The sequence below is a fragment of the Raphanus sativus genome, chromosome 6 (assembly GCF_000801105.2).
Source record: "Raphanus sativus cultivar WK10039 chromosome 6, ASM80110v3, whole genome shotgun sequence".
NCBI classification, from domain to species: domain Eukaryota; kingdom Viridiplantae; phylum Streptophyta; class Magnoliopsida; order Brassicales; family Brassicaceae; genus Raphanus; species Raphanus sativus.
In genome coordinates, this window is record NC_079516.1 from 20,610,958 (window position 1) to 20,623,039 (window position 12,082).

Genomic DNA, 12,082 nt, shown 5'->3' on the forward strand with positions numbered 1-12,082 from the left:
TCTTCTGATTCCGCGAGATTCGCCTTCTCCTGCAAGTAATATACACCGTCATAGCATTGATGGGCTCGGTTTTGTGTGAAATCATAAGTGGGTTCTGGGCCGTGCTCTAGGCCTAACTCGCCAAAATGGCGAGTTGGAGGTGCTCGAACTCGCCAAAATGGCGAGTTTGGCCTTTTTTCTTGGTCCAACTCGCCATTTTGGCGAGCTGGTTGTCTTGTTTGGCTCGACATGTTCGTTCGGTGAGTTTGTCGGCGCGTTCGGACAATCAAACTTTTATGCTCATTCCATTGTACGAAGTTTTTAACAATCTTCCGCGAGATTTTTATTTTCTGATTTCTTTTCGGAATTGATTTGAAACTCGATTTAGGTTTCTCGCTCTCATTCAATCTCTCTTTTTCAAAAATGACTTTTTCTGAGAAGTTTCTAACATTTGATTTTGACAGAACTCATCGTACAATTTTTTCAATAAAAATTATACAAAGGTTATATTGCGAAAAATATTTTCCGGGGACTTTCAGGCGTTGATTCCATCGTGACCGATTTTGACCCCAATAACTAGTGTTGCAGTGTGGTACTCTTGATTAATTATGAGTATATTATTTACATTTAAAGAATTTAGATTAACATATCGTTAAAATTTAAATAAATATAACCATAATTAATCGAAAGAAACACGACTGCAATACTCATTTCATTTGAAACATTACAACATTTATATAACTCTTTTAAGGACGGTATTATGATATGATCGAAACATTTAAAAATATATCTCTTATATAAAATTAAAATTTATTTATTTTTTGTTAATTTCAGTAAATAAGAAAAAATTTATAAAATTTACATTTCTAAAAAAATATTTTTATAAAATGATTGTTTTGTTTTTTCAAAAAAATATACATGTGCCATCCTCGTCAACAAAATTAGCTGACATATCATCTATGTCAGTAAAGTTAGATGACATGGCAGCTGATATGTCGAGTGAAGTATGATTTGGCCAGAAAAATAAACATTAGGTATGTTATATTAAATTTTTAAAAATTCAAGTATATTTTAGCACAACTATATAAATCGGATATGAATTGAACATACCACAATATATTGGGTATAAAATGGCTGTCTTCCCTCTCCCTCGTACGTACATATCTATTTAGAATATCAAATAGAACAACGCCTACGATCCAAGTTTTGCCTTGATAAAATCGAAACGACGTTTCTTTTGACAAATTATGTAAAATTACAAATTTTAAAATAAAATGCTAATTCTCACAATCATGTTTATATATATATAAATATATTGACCATCAAAGATATTAGTCGTCCTTTGATTTATTGAAATGATGTTATTTTGGATAAATTCTGTAAATTTTAAAATTAATATATGAACACGATTTTGAAAGTTTATGTAGTATATTTAAATTTTATTTTTTCATAATTTATGTAGTATTTTAAATTTTATTTTTTAATAAATTAGTTATTGAATAACACATTTGACAGTCAATATATATAAGCACAATTTTGAGAGTTTTGTAGTATTTTTGAATCTTTTTTTTAATTTAAAATGCATGATTAGCCAAGATAAATAATTTCTGGATTGTTTTGAAATCCTTAAATATTTTTAAATCTTTAAGGATTGTTGTTTTTAAATGTTTTTGTAATGACTCAAACCTAATTTCTGGCCAAAGTAGTGCAGTCCGTCGAGGTCTAAACCTATTTCCAGAGGCCCAAGATGTTTTCTTTAAATACTAAATCCCATCACTTTATTTTCTTCACCAAACATCAAGAAAATATTAGAAAGAGAGAAATAGATAGAGAGAGAACTAAGGGGTGGTGTGATTTTTTTGCAGAGAGAGAGGGTCACTAGAGATCGTCACCGGAGCACCACGTCCACGCATAGCTCATCACCATTGATTATCACCTAGGTGACTGTCGGAACCACATGTAATTTTAAGTTTAGTTTTGGCCATTTTATTAAATCAATCATAACTTTCTAACAGTTAAAAATCTCGTGCATGCAAGACCACCATTTTGTTCCTCTCGCCAAGACGAAGCTGTACCCACCAACCACGCCGCAATCAGAACTCAAACAAAGCCGCACGCACTTCCGGAAGTTTCGACATTTCCGTGTGTGTCACGCACCGCTGTCACACACCGCCGTCGAAAATAGTTTTTGTCATCCACCGCAGTCGTCCTCTGCCGTCGGAAATAGTCTATGTCGTCCGCCGCCGTCTTCCTCCGGTAAGCCACTGCCGCCCTCTGCCGTCGCTGCCGCTGACCGGCACCGGTGACTTAGCCAACTCGGACGACTCTACTCGAAGAGTCACCTCGGTGACTCGGTTGACCGGTCGGTTGACCCGGTTTAAATTAATTGCGTCTGTTAGGGTTGGTTAGGCTAAACCGGAAGCTTAAAATTAATTAGATTTCGGTTAGGTGAAACTGGTTAATTAATTAAATTTCACTTAGGATAAACCGAACGGTCCAATTGCAATTGATTTCAGTTAAGGAAATTCTCTTGGTTTAAATCAATTGATTTCTGGTCAAAGGTTGATCTTTGACCAGCGGTTTGAGTTTTTCGTAGACTTTGGCTAGATCCGTTTTTAATCGTTTGAAGGGCGTTCTGATTCGGATTTTCGTCTGATTTCAGATTTAGAATCTATATGAGCAGCTAGAGTTCATAGACATCAGTTTTATTTATTGCTAAGGTGAGGACTACTCTGTTATATCATGAGCTAGTTTAGTACTATTACTTTGGAAAGTTTAGTTTTTAAACATGTTAGTCTCTGTAGGTCGAGTCTTTTTGAGAATATTGTTTGATTATTATTATTATTATTGATTGTTAAGATAATAGAAAATTCAACAGTTGAGTAAAATGATTGATGTTAAGAATTGTTATATATATTTGAGTCAATGTGTGCAGTTTGCGGGGGTATAGAGACGTCGCTACTATAGACACCTTGTTTGTAGAAATCTGCGGGGTACAGAGACATTTGTATTTACGACTCTTTAGTGGTTTGCGGGGGTATAAAGTAGAATACTATACAGCGATGCATATAGAGTTATAGGAGAATGCGGGGTGAATAGAGTATTTGTGTGTATGGTTGTAAATTTCTACGACACTAGACATGTATTGATTGTTGTGTGTGGTGTAGTAGATACTGTGTTTAGTTTCATGCTAGAGCTAGGTCTAAATAGTTGTAATGCTATGAACCGATTATGTGGTTTACGGTTTAGCATCCCATACTTTATTGAGCACCAGCTGTTATTTGGGTTTTTGAGCTTTGAGACCATTGAGCTTTTTATCGTTTATATTATTTCATATTTCAGACTTTCGGACTTGTTATGATGTTATCTATATTTTAGATTTGATTTTAGAGTGAATTGGGTCAAAATCCTAAAAAAATCAAATAATTAGCTAAATACCCAAAGCAAAATTGTGTGGGGATGATAATGCAAGTAGGAGATGCAAATTGACAAAACTGCCCTTATATTACATAGGAAATTATTTAATGCTAGATGAATAATTAGGTTAGGTTTATGTTATTGGGAATTATCGATTTGTGGGTTAAAAGAGATGTGTCGTAAATTAGGTTCGAAAACGCAGACGCCGAGACCGAATACGCGCCGGAAATATGCTCGGCGGGATGGTGCCATCGCGATTTTGGTGACATCGGTTCAAAACTCAGAAAATAGTAAAAACTCAAATTTTTGTTCGATATTAGCTTAATCTGCCCATGAATGATAGATTTGTAATATTAGAGCATGAATCATAAAAACATAAAAACAGTGTATTAAACTTGTTTAAAAATGGCCGCCTGCGAATTAGGTTACAGAACTGCAAAATAGAGAAGATGATAGGTGTATTGTCCATTTAGCCCTTCATTTAAGTTTAAACGCGCCTGCAAAAAATATTGGTTTCCTTGCGTTTCAAAATCGTGACATGTTGGCGTATAAAAATCCAGTAAACCACTGCACCGCGTCATATGTTTGGTAAGTGTATTCATGTTTATTTTAGTCAAATATGTCGTAATAATTGTTCTAGCCGGCTACAAATAAGATTATACATATAAACATGATGGAGATATGTAGAATTAGCTTATGACACATAAGGGTTAAGGGTCTAGGTGATTATTCTAGCCTGCTATAAATAATATTACAGAAATAATAAGTTACGTAGCAAAGTAATAATGAAGAGGGAGGTTTAGTTAGTTTGGTAACATGTTAAAAGGTTATTTGGCGAAGTTGTTGTCTGACTTGGACGGTGAGATTGTCTTCTTAACGAGTGGTTATAAGTTATTAACGAGTTAACTTTAATTGTGAGCAGAATAAATATAAATTGGTGGGATAAATGGGAATACATTGTTGATAATGCTATCAAATACAAAACAACCAAACTTCATACGTGCAATGATGAAGAAGGAGGTTTGGTTAGTTTGCTAACATGCTAAAAAGTTATTTAACGAAGTGGCTGTTTGACTTAGACGGTAAGATTGTCTTCCTAACCAGTTAGAAACATATGGGGCCTAAACTATATAAGATGAAACCACAGGGACCAGTGCTGTGAATTCTGGATACTCGTTTGGTCTAAGATTCACGATCAGAAGATTGTGTCAAAATCAAGAGGTCATTCCTACAATTATGGAAGTTTGGGGCAACATATAAATATATCAAGACTTTAGGGACCAGGTGTGCAAAAAGGTTAGAGTTGGCCATTGTTGCCTTCGATCGAGCTCACTCCGATCTACGACGGCGAGCTTGATTCCAACGGCGAGCTTGATCCCGACGATGACCACAACCTCGACGGTGGAGCTGAGCATGGCGAGGAGATGAGCTGTGACGACAAAAAATCCCCTGGTGATTGAGACGGAATTGACTACGTACGAGGAAGACGAAGTAGATTCATGGCTTGGTTCGATCTTGGCTGCTGAGGATAAGAACATGGCGAGGAAGACAGAGACGTCGCAGAGGAGTGCGGAAGTGGTCATGTCGTGGCGGAGAGCCGGCACAAATCTGAGCACGAAGACGGGGTTTGGTGGATTGCGAAAGTTTATGGCTGCGAGACAAATGAAATCTGAGGTTTTTCAAAACAATATTTCGTGTATAGATGAATAAACAGAAAAGTAATCTAAAGAATATGTGGACTGTTATAAAACTAAATGGGGAAACGTGTTTCTTATTATTAATCTCGACCAAAAGTCTTACATATATATATACATCAGGTCGTGTTTATCCTAAGTGGATAAGTACAATAGTCGATAAGCATTATCTCCTGCGGTCGGTACGGTCCTGGTCGGTCCGGTTATGTCGATCACAATCTGGTACATAACACTCCCCCTTGACGACACATCCGGTACTGGTTTGTTGCATGCTTAATGTTGCCTCATTAAAACCTCTCCTGAAAAACCCCAAAACCAATGTGGCAAAATGGGAAACCATAGACAGGAAAAAGAGTACAACACATGAACTCCCCCTGATGAATGCATCACTGTAGATCTTTGGACGATGCATTCCTATCTGGTCGATGAGATTCTTGTGATATTTTGTAATTTCGCCGGCCTTCTGGAACTTCATTTGGACATAGTCAAGACGTGCTACTTTGATGCTGACCACTCGACAATGTCATCATGTTCTGGTCGGATGGATGATGCTCAATTAGTACTCGGATAGTACTCGACCAGTACTTGAATGTACCTCTATCCTGCGATTAAATCTTTCTTGCAGGTCCTCTCATGTCCCACGGTTCCTCTAGTCTCATGGCTTTGCCATACCGTAGACACTTTCATTATATTATTGACTCAGACATTGTTTTGGTCACTATCTCTGGATGATGTCTCATGACTTCTTTCATTTTGTCGTAGACAATGCTATGTTTTCGAAAACATACATGTTAAGTCATAAACCTTGTCATCACACGCCAATATACCCATATATGGCTAAGGTTTCTAGTCCCATCATATTCTGTCCAAAATCAATCGATAACTTGTATCATTGAAATCATTGAACCATTGAACCTCTCTTTAGGTTGGTTTGGTATAAACATAAACACAAGGAATTATAATATCCTCTATAAGGATCTATGGACTGATTGTACTAAGTATTTTCTTAGTCTATCATTTGCAGCTGCCTTGTTTCAGTCCATGAATAGTTTAGGAACAAAACTATTCTATGAGAATTTCTTTTCTCATCTTTATGATACTCTTATCATTTCTTTATCCAGTGATCAATATGCTACTTACTACATTTCTTTCTTACATATATCCAGACCTTTTCGAATTTGTAGTAGCATCCACCACATAGGAGTACATCTCCTTATAATATGTTCCTTAGTCTTTGTGTGTATCCTTGTGTAATCAAGCCATTCTTTGAATGCTGTAAATAGGAATATGAACACCTTAGTCCATGTCTCACGATTTCTTCTTCTTTCCCACACATGACCTATTTTTCACTGGTTTTATCTTATCAGATGGTGTTTCTATATATGGCCAATACACCCATCTCTTTTATAGATTCTTTGAATCTTTCTTTGAACCCCCACGGTTTCCTTTAGTCTATGAATGCATTCTTGTATTCTCGTGGGTTCTGATCCTCGCTTATATCTTTTAAACTCAAGTGCTATTTTCTTATGCATCTTTATCTTTTATGTGTCGACACTTCTTTTATAGTGTTCCATTGTGTTCCAGACATGAACTAATCGATTAGAGATTTCATTCTTACTAAGAACCTTCATTTACCTTGCAGTTTGGCGTCCCAAACTACATGGTCTGGTACCTTAGATGTTAGCTGCGCAGCCTTATCTCAATGTCTGGTCTGGTTTCCCTTATGACCTCGGATATGTCATTTATATGCACCTTTCTTTTCATTTCCGAGGTTCCTTATCTTATGGAACATATTGGTCTATCTTTAGACTCTATAGCAACTTGATTATGTCTCTTCTAGGACATTAATTTCGTGGTGCTTAAGCTGGTATGACTTAGTCATTCTTTTTCTTTTCTTTTCGGGTCTAATCTGTCTGGCATTCTTTTAGCTAGCTTTGTATGATCTTTTTTTGGACGTCTTAAATCATATTCTCTGGTCCGAGGATCTTGCCAAGACAAGGATGGTTAATACCATTCCATTTCTTTATACTTGTACCAGCTTATTTCTTTCTCCCCCTGATGTTGGATAGTCGGATTTAATCATGCAATCCGTAAACCTGGCCTTAATCTGATCACCCATATTTGGCTCAAGGTTTCTTATAAAATCGTGGGAGAAAGCATTCTCATATCCAACATATATTCCCAATCTTATCTCATCTTTTTATGAGGTTCCATCCTAGACGGCACATATTATTGTGGTGGTCTATACATAATCTCTTAGGATGGTCTATGTCTGGATCATGACCCTTTATCATTCTTAGATGGGAATATCTATGCTCACTTTATATGGCCTGATGCATATTTTTATTACATGTAAATTCATGTGTTCCCAAGCATTAGCTAGTGATCTTTGTATCACAAAGAATTCGGCCAAGTTCTATCATGGTCATAGACCATGTCACTCGGATTTTTAGTGTTGTTCATGGATCACGGGAGTGTCATTTCTCCCCCTCATGAACATGCTATAAATATTTTAGATGCTTGGAACATTATAGCCTATTGAGTTTCCCTTGTGTACATGTTACACAACGTGAGATTCTATGGGATAACTCTTTTGTGCCTTTTTTCGATATCAATCTTTGCATCAATTTTAAAGACCTGGATGGCTAGTCCAGTCATGCCATAAAGTGTATAAAATTTCGTGGTCAACCTATCTGGTTACCTAGGCTTTTTGCCTTTATCATACTGATCTTTTAGCATAGTTTAGATCAGTTGGGAGTATAGTCTCGACCATTTTTATGCCTTGGACGATTTTTACTTTCTTTATAATCTTAAGGAATTTATATTTCTTTTGCCCATTGGTTCAATGTGGAAACCATTCATTTTCAAAATCTTATAACTCAAATGGGTCTTTTATTTGGGTGAATAATTCATGCCCCCTTTAGGCAATGCCTTTGGTCGGATAATTTTAATTACTATACTCTTTTTAAAAAAAAAAAAAAAATCATTTGTCATTTATCATTCAAGAAATTATCAAGCAAGTCAAACATGATAATATAAAACTAAAACAACTCTTATTATATAAAAAATGTAAATGACAAACACATCAAAACATAAAATCAGAATGTCGAAATCTCGATTCTTAGGCAATGTATAAGCCGACCACTCCTTTTATTATTCTGGACGTGGCTTCTTTGGATTCACCCTTATTCTCTCCAGCCTTATTGGCTTCAGGAAGTCTCATCTCACTGGTTTTCTTTAGTATCTCATTATTCTTCTCAGCTTGTAATAGATACGAGATCAAATTCGTATAAGTGGTGAAACATTTTTTCTGTAGGTATATTGTAACAATAGATCCCTTGGATCAGCTGCGAGGAATGACTTTTCCAGTAAATCTTCCTCTGTTACCTCTTCACCACATAGTTTCAATTTAGAAACGATTTTGATTAGAGCTGAGTTATATTCATCTACGGACTTAAAGTCCCGAAATCTGAGATTTATCCACTCATGCCTAGCCTTTGGTAATAACACTATTGTGTATCTGGATTTTAACTCTGTCCAAAGGTCTAGAGGGTTCGCAATATTTAGATACTGATCTCTGAGATCCTCAGTGAGATGTTGGCGAATAATTGTTACTGCCCCATATTTTTCATTTTCAGTTGCATACTCGCCTTTGATGATACATCTGTCAAGTCCTCTTATCTTCAGGACAATTGCAGTGTTCATGGCCAATTTTAAATAATTATCTCCAGAGAGATTAAGGGCTGGATAATCCAAATTCGACATCTGAAAATATAGATTTTAGAGTCTTATTATTTGACTTATAATCGGATTCAAACAATGCATTTTGGTTTCTTTCAACCTTTTATTTATGCAATGTGATTTGGTTTCTTTCAACCATTTATTTATAATTCAATCCAAATTTTTTTTTTAGTCAATATAGCAATGCAGGTTTTAGTTTCTTTCAACCTCTGAATTTATGCAATGCAATCCAATTTTTCTTTCAATCTAGCAATCTGATTTTCTCATATGATCAATCAATTAAGAAAAAATGTTTTATGATGCAACCTTAGCAATCATTGTCTACATGATCAAGATGAAAAAAAATTAAATCAGATCAAATAATTGATTCTGGATGATTTAAAATATTATCGGATTCTAGAGAGAGAAAATAGGGTTTAGGGTTTCGAAAATATATGGTTTCATTTTTAATAATTATTTTCGAAACCATTATATGACTTAAAAAAATCAGATCAATCTTAACAATTATAGCATTTTTCTAATCTTCCAAAAGAAAAATGAAAAGTTTCCAGCAACTTATAAAAGACAATTTCTCAAAAACAGAAGTTTTTAGAAAAGTTAATTTTGCATTCTATCAATCTGGAAAACGTTCAATTATGGTTTTAAACTAGTTTTACCAATCTTCCATTATTCTAAAACTAATATGGAAGTTTTCAGAAACCATAAAAGTTAATTTTCACAAAACCGGAAAGTTTTGAAAAAAGTAAAATTTGCAACTTTGCAATCTGGAAAACCCCGAATTTTTTTAAGCAATCTCCAATGATTCAACCAAAATCAGAATGAGATCCTAACAATCGTTTCTAGGTGATTCAAATAATTCAAACAATCACACACTTTTTATGCACTTTTTCGGTATGAAAAATTTACACTATGACTATGTGATTAAAAACGAATTTGAAGAAACTACTTATATGGTTTCTTAGTTAGGATTTATCATGTTTTTTGGTGAATTTTAATTAATTTTTCGGAATTTATTTGAAAGGGTCAATTTCTGATCAGAAACCGAAAAATCGTTTTCCACATAGTTCCAGACCAATGGGTCGGATTCTGATGATGGAAAACTAACTTTGGGGATTTTTAGGAGATTATCATGAATTTTAATTAATTTTTAGACCATAATACATAATAGGTCATATTTAGGGTTTTAGTTACTTTATAGATCAATAGATCAAGCTGTAAGATTCAAAACCATTAGGGTTTCGAGTTTAATTGTTAGAAACAATCTCTGTTGGACTTGAAAGCTCCAACTTACTCAAAGGATTTTGGGATCTATTATCTTAGGGTTTGGGGTTTTGCAAATTTTAATAGTCTTAAACCTTTATCAATACAACCAAATTCAGTATGGGTTCTCTTTTAGATTTCAGAATTTTAATTACCTAAACTTTGATGTTTGTAGAACTGGACCACCGAGAGCAGGAACGAGTCGGATCGCGAACTGCATGACCGGAACGGATAAAAAATTGGTCGCCTCTTCTTAACCTCCAATTGGGTTGAATGGAATTTATGAATCAAGGGTTTGATCTTGGTTAGACCTTAAACACAAGAGTCAAAAACAAGTTAAAATAATGATCAAACACAAATTGTAAAACAAAAGAGGAGATTAGAGTTTTAGGGTTTTTAGGGTTTCTGGCGGCGCTTATTGAAATAGAGCGTGAAAGCGCGTCTAAGATCGGATCGACACAAGGTTTACGGTGATCTGTTCGTCTCGTCAAGAGCTTCAATTTGATATATTACACGTCTTCTGGATCCTTACGGTTTGAAGTCGTCGGATGAGTTTTAGAATTTCAGGGTTTTAGGTCACTTGACGGCGCATCTTAGAATAGAGCGTGAGGGCGCGTCCGGAGTCCGCTGGAGGCGAGGCCGACGGCGTTGGATTCGTCTCGTCAAGAGCTTTAATTGGATATATTAATCGTCGTCTGGATCTTTACGGTTTGAGAGAACGAGCTGTTTGAAGTGGGGCCGTCAATTAGGGTTTTTGAGGTAGCTCGGAATTTCAGAGTCTCGTGCTGATAACATGTTATAAAACTAAGTGGGGAAACGTGTTTCTTATTATTAATCTCGACCAAAAGTCTTACATATATATATACATCAGGTCGTGTTTATCCTAAGTGGATAAGTACAATAGTCGATAAGCATTATCTCCTGCGGTCGGTACGGTCCTGGTCGGTCCGGTTATGTCGATCACAATCTGGTACATAACATGGACATCGTGATAATCGAAGATATGTGATATAGGGGTATAATAGTCATAACAAATTTAACAATTACAATGACGACAAAATATGGGTATAGAGCTAATTAGGTGATCTTTCTTGTGTGTACGATGCAATTACTCTTGATTTTATGGTATTGTATTGACTTTTATTTCATGGTGTAGAGTTTATTATTCGTAGATTATATTATTATTTCGTTTTATTTTTTATTTCAAATTATTTTCTATTATTTTCGAAAGCACGGGTGTCATAGTTTTGTTATTTAAAAATAATGTTTTGAAATCTAAAAAAAAAAATTGATAACTAACTGAACGGGCCTTGTGGTCAAGTGGCAGTGGACGGGTCTGGGACGCTAACACGTTTCAGGTTCGATCCTCCTGCTATGCGAAACTAAGTCACATTGTTCTGTTCACCTAACGCGGATATGGGTCCATGCTTTAGGACCCATTTGAATGCCCAGGAGAAGGAGTCCATCCGCGGACTTGCGACTCCCCCGGGGGTTAGGTCTGGTTCCAATAGTGACCCGGGTTTAACCCTTGTTTTAGCAAAAAAAAAAAAAAAAAATTGATAACTATTTTTAAAGAAATTTGATATCTATTAATGGCACCAGTTGATAAAACTAATCCTTGCTTGTTTTTTCAACAATGTGTTCTTGTTCAACAATACTTTAGACATTCTCTCAGGTCGTTCTGGGAGAGATTCAATTTACTCCAGAGGCAGAAATGGTAGATAATTTATCGGCTGAGGCGAATTTATCTACTGCTTCCGGTGTTCCTTTTGTCGCCGTTGGAATTTCTTCCAGCTCCGTGTTGTAAACTGGAATGACAGTGGTAATTAACTCTCTTCAGTCTCCTGAAAGTATGGTTGCAGCGGATGATCTGCCACTGGCAGAATTAAAATGACTCACGTTTTGCATGTTTTCGTTTTGACACGTATCTTAATCTGTTTATACATGATACACATGTATCTAGCTATGTTCTCACGTGTTGAGCTAAATAA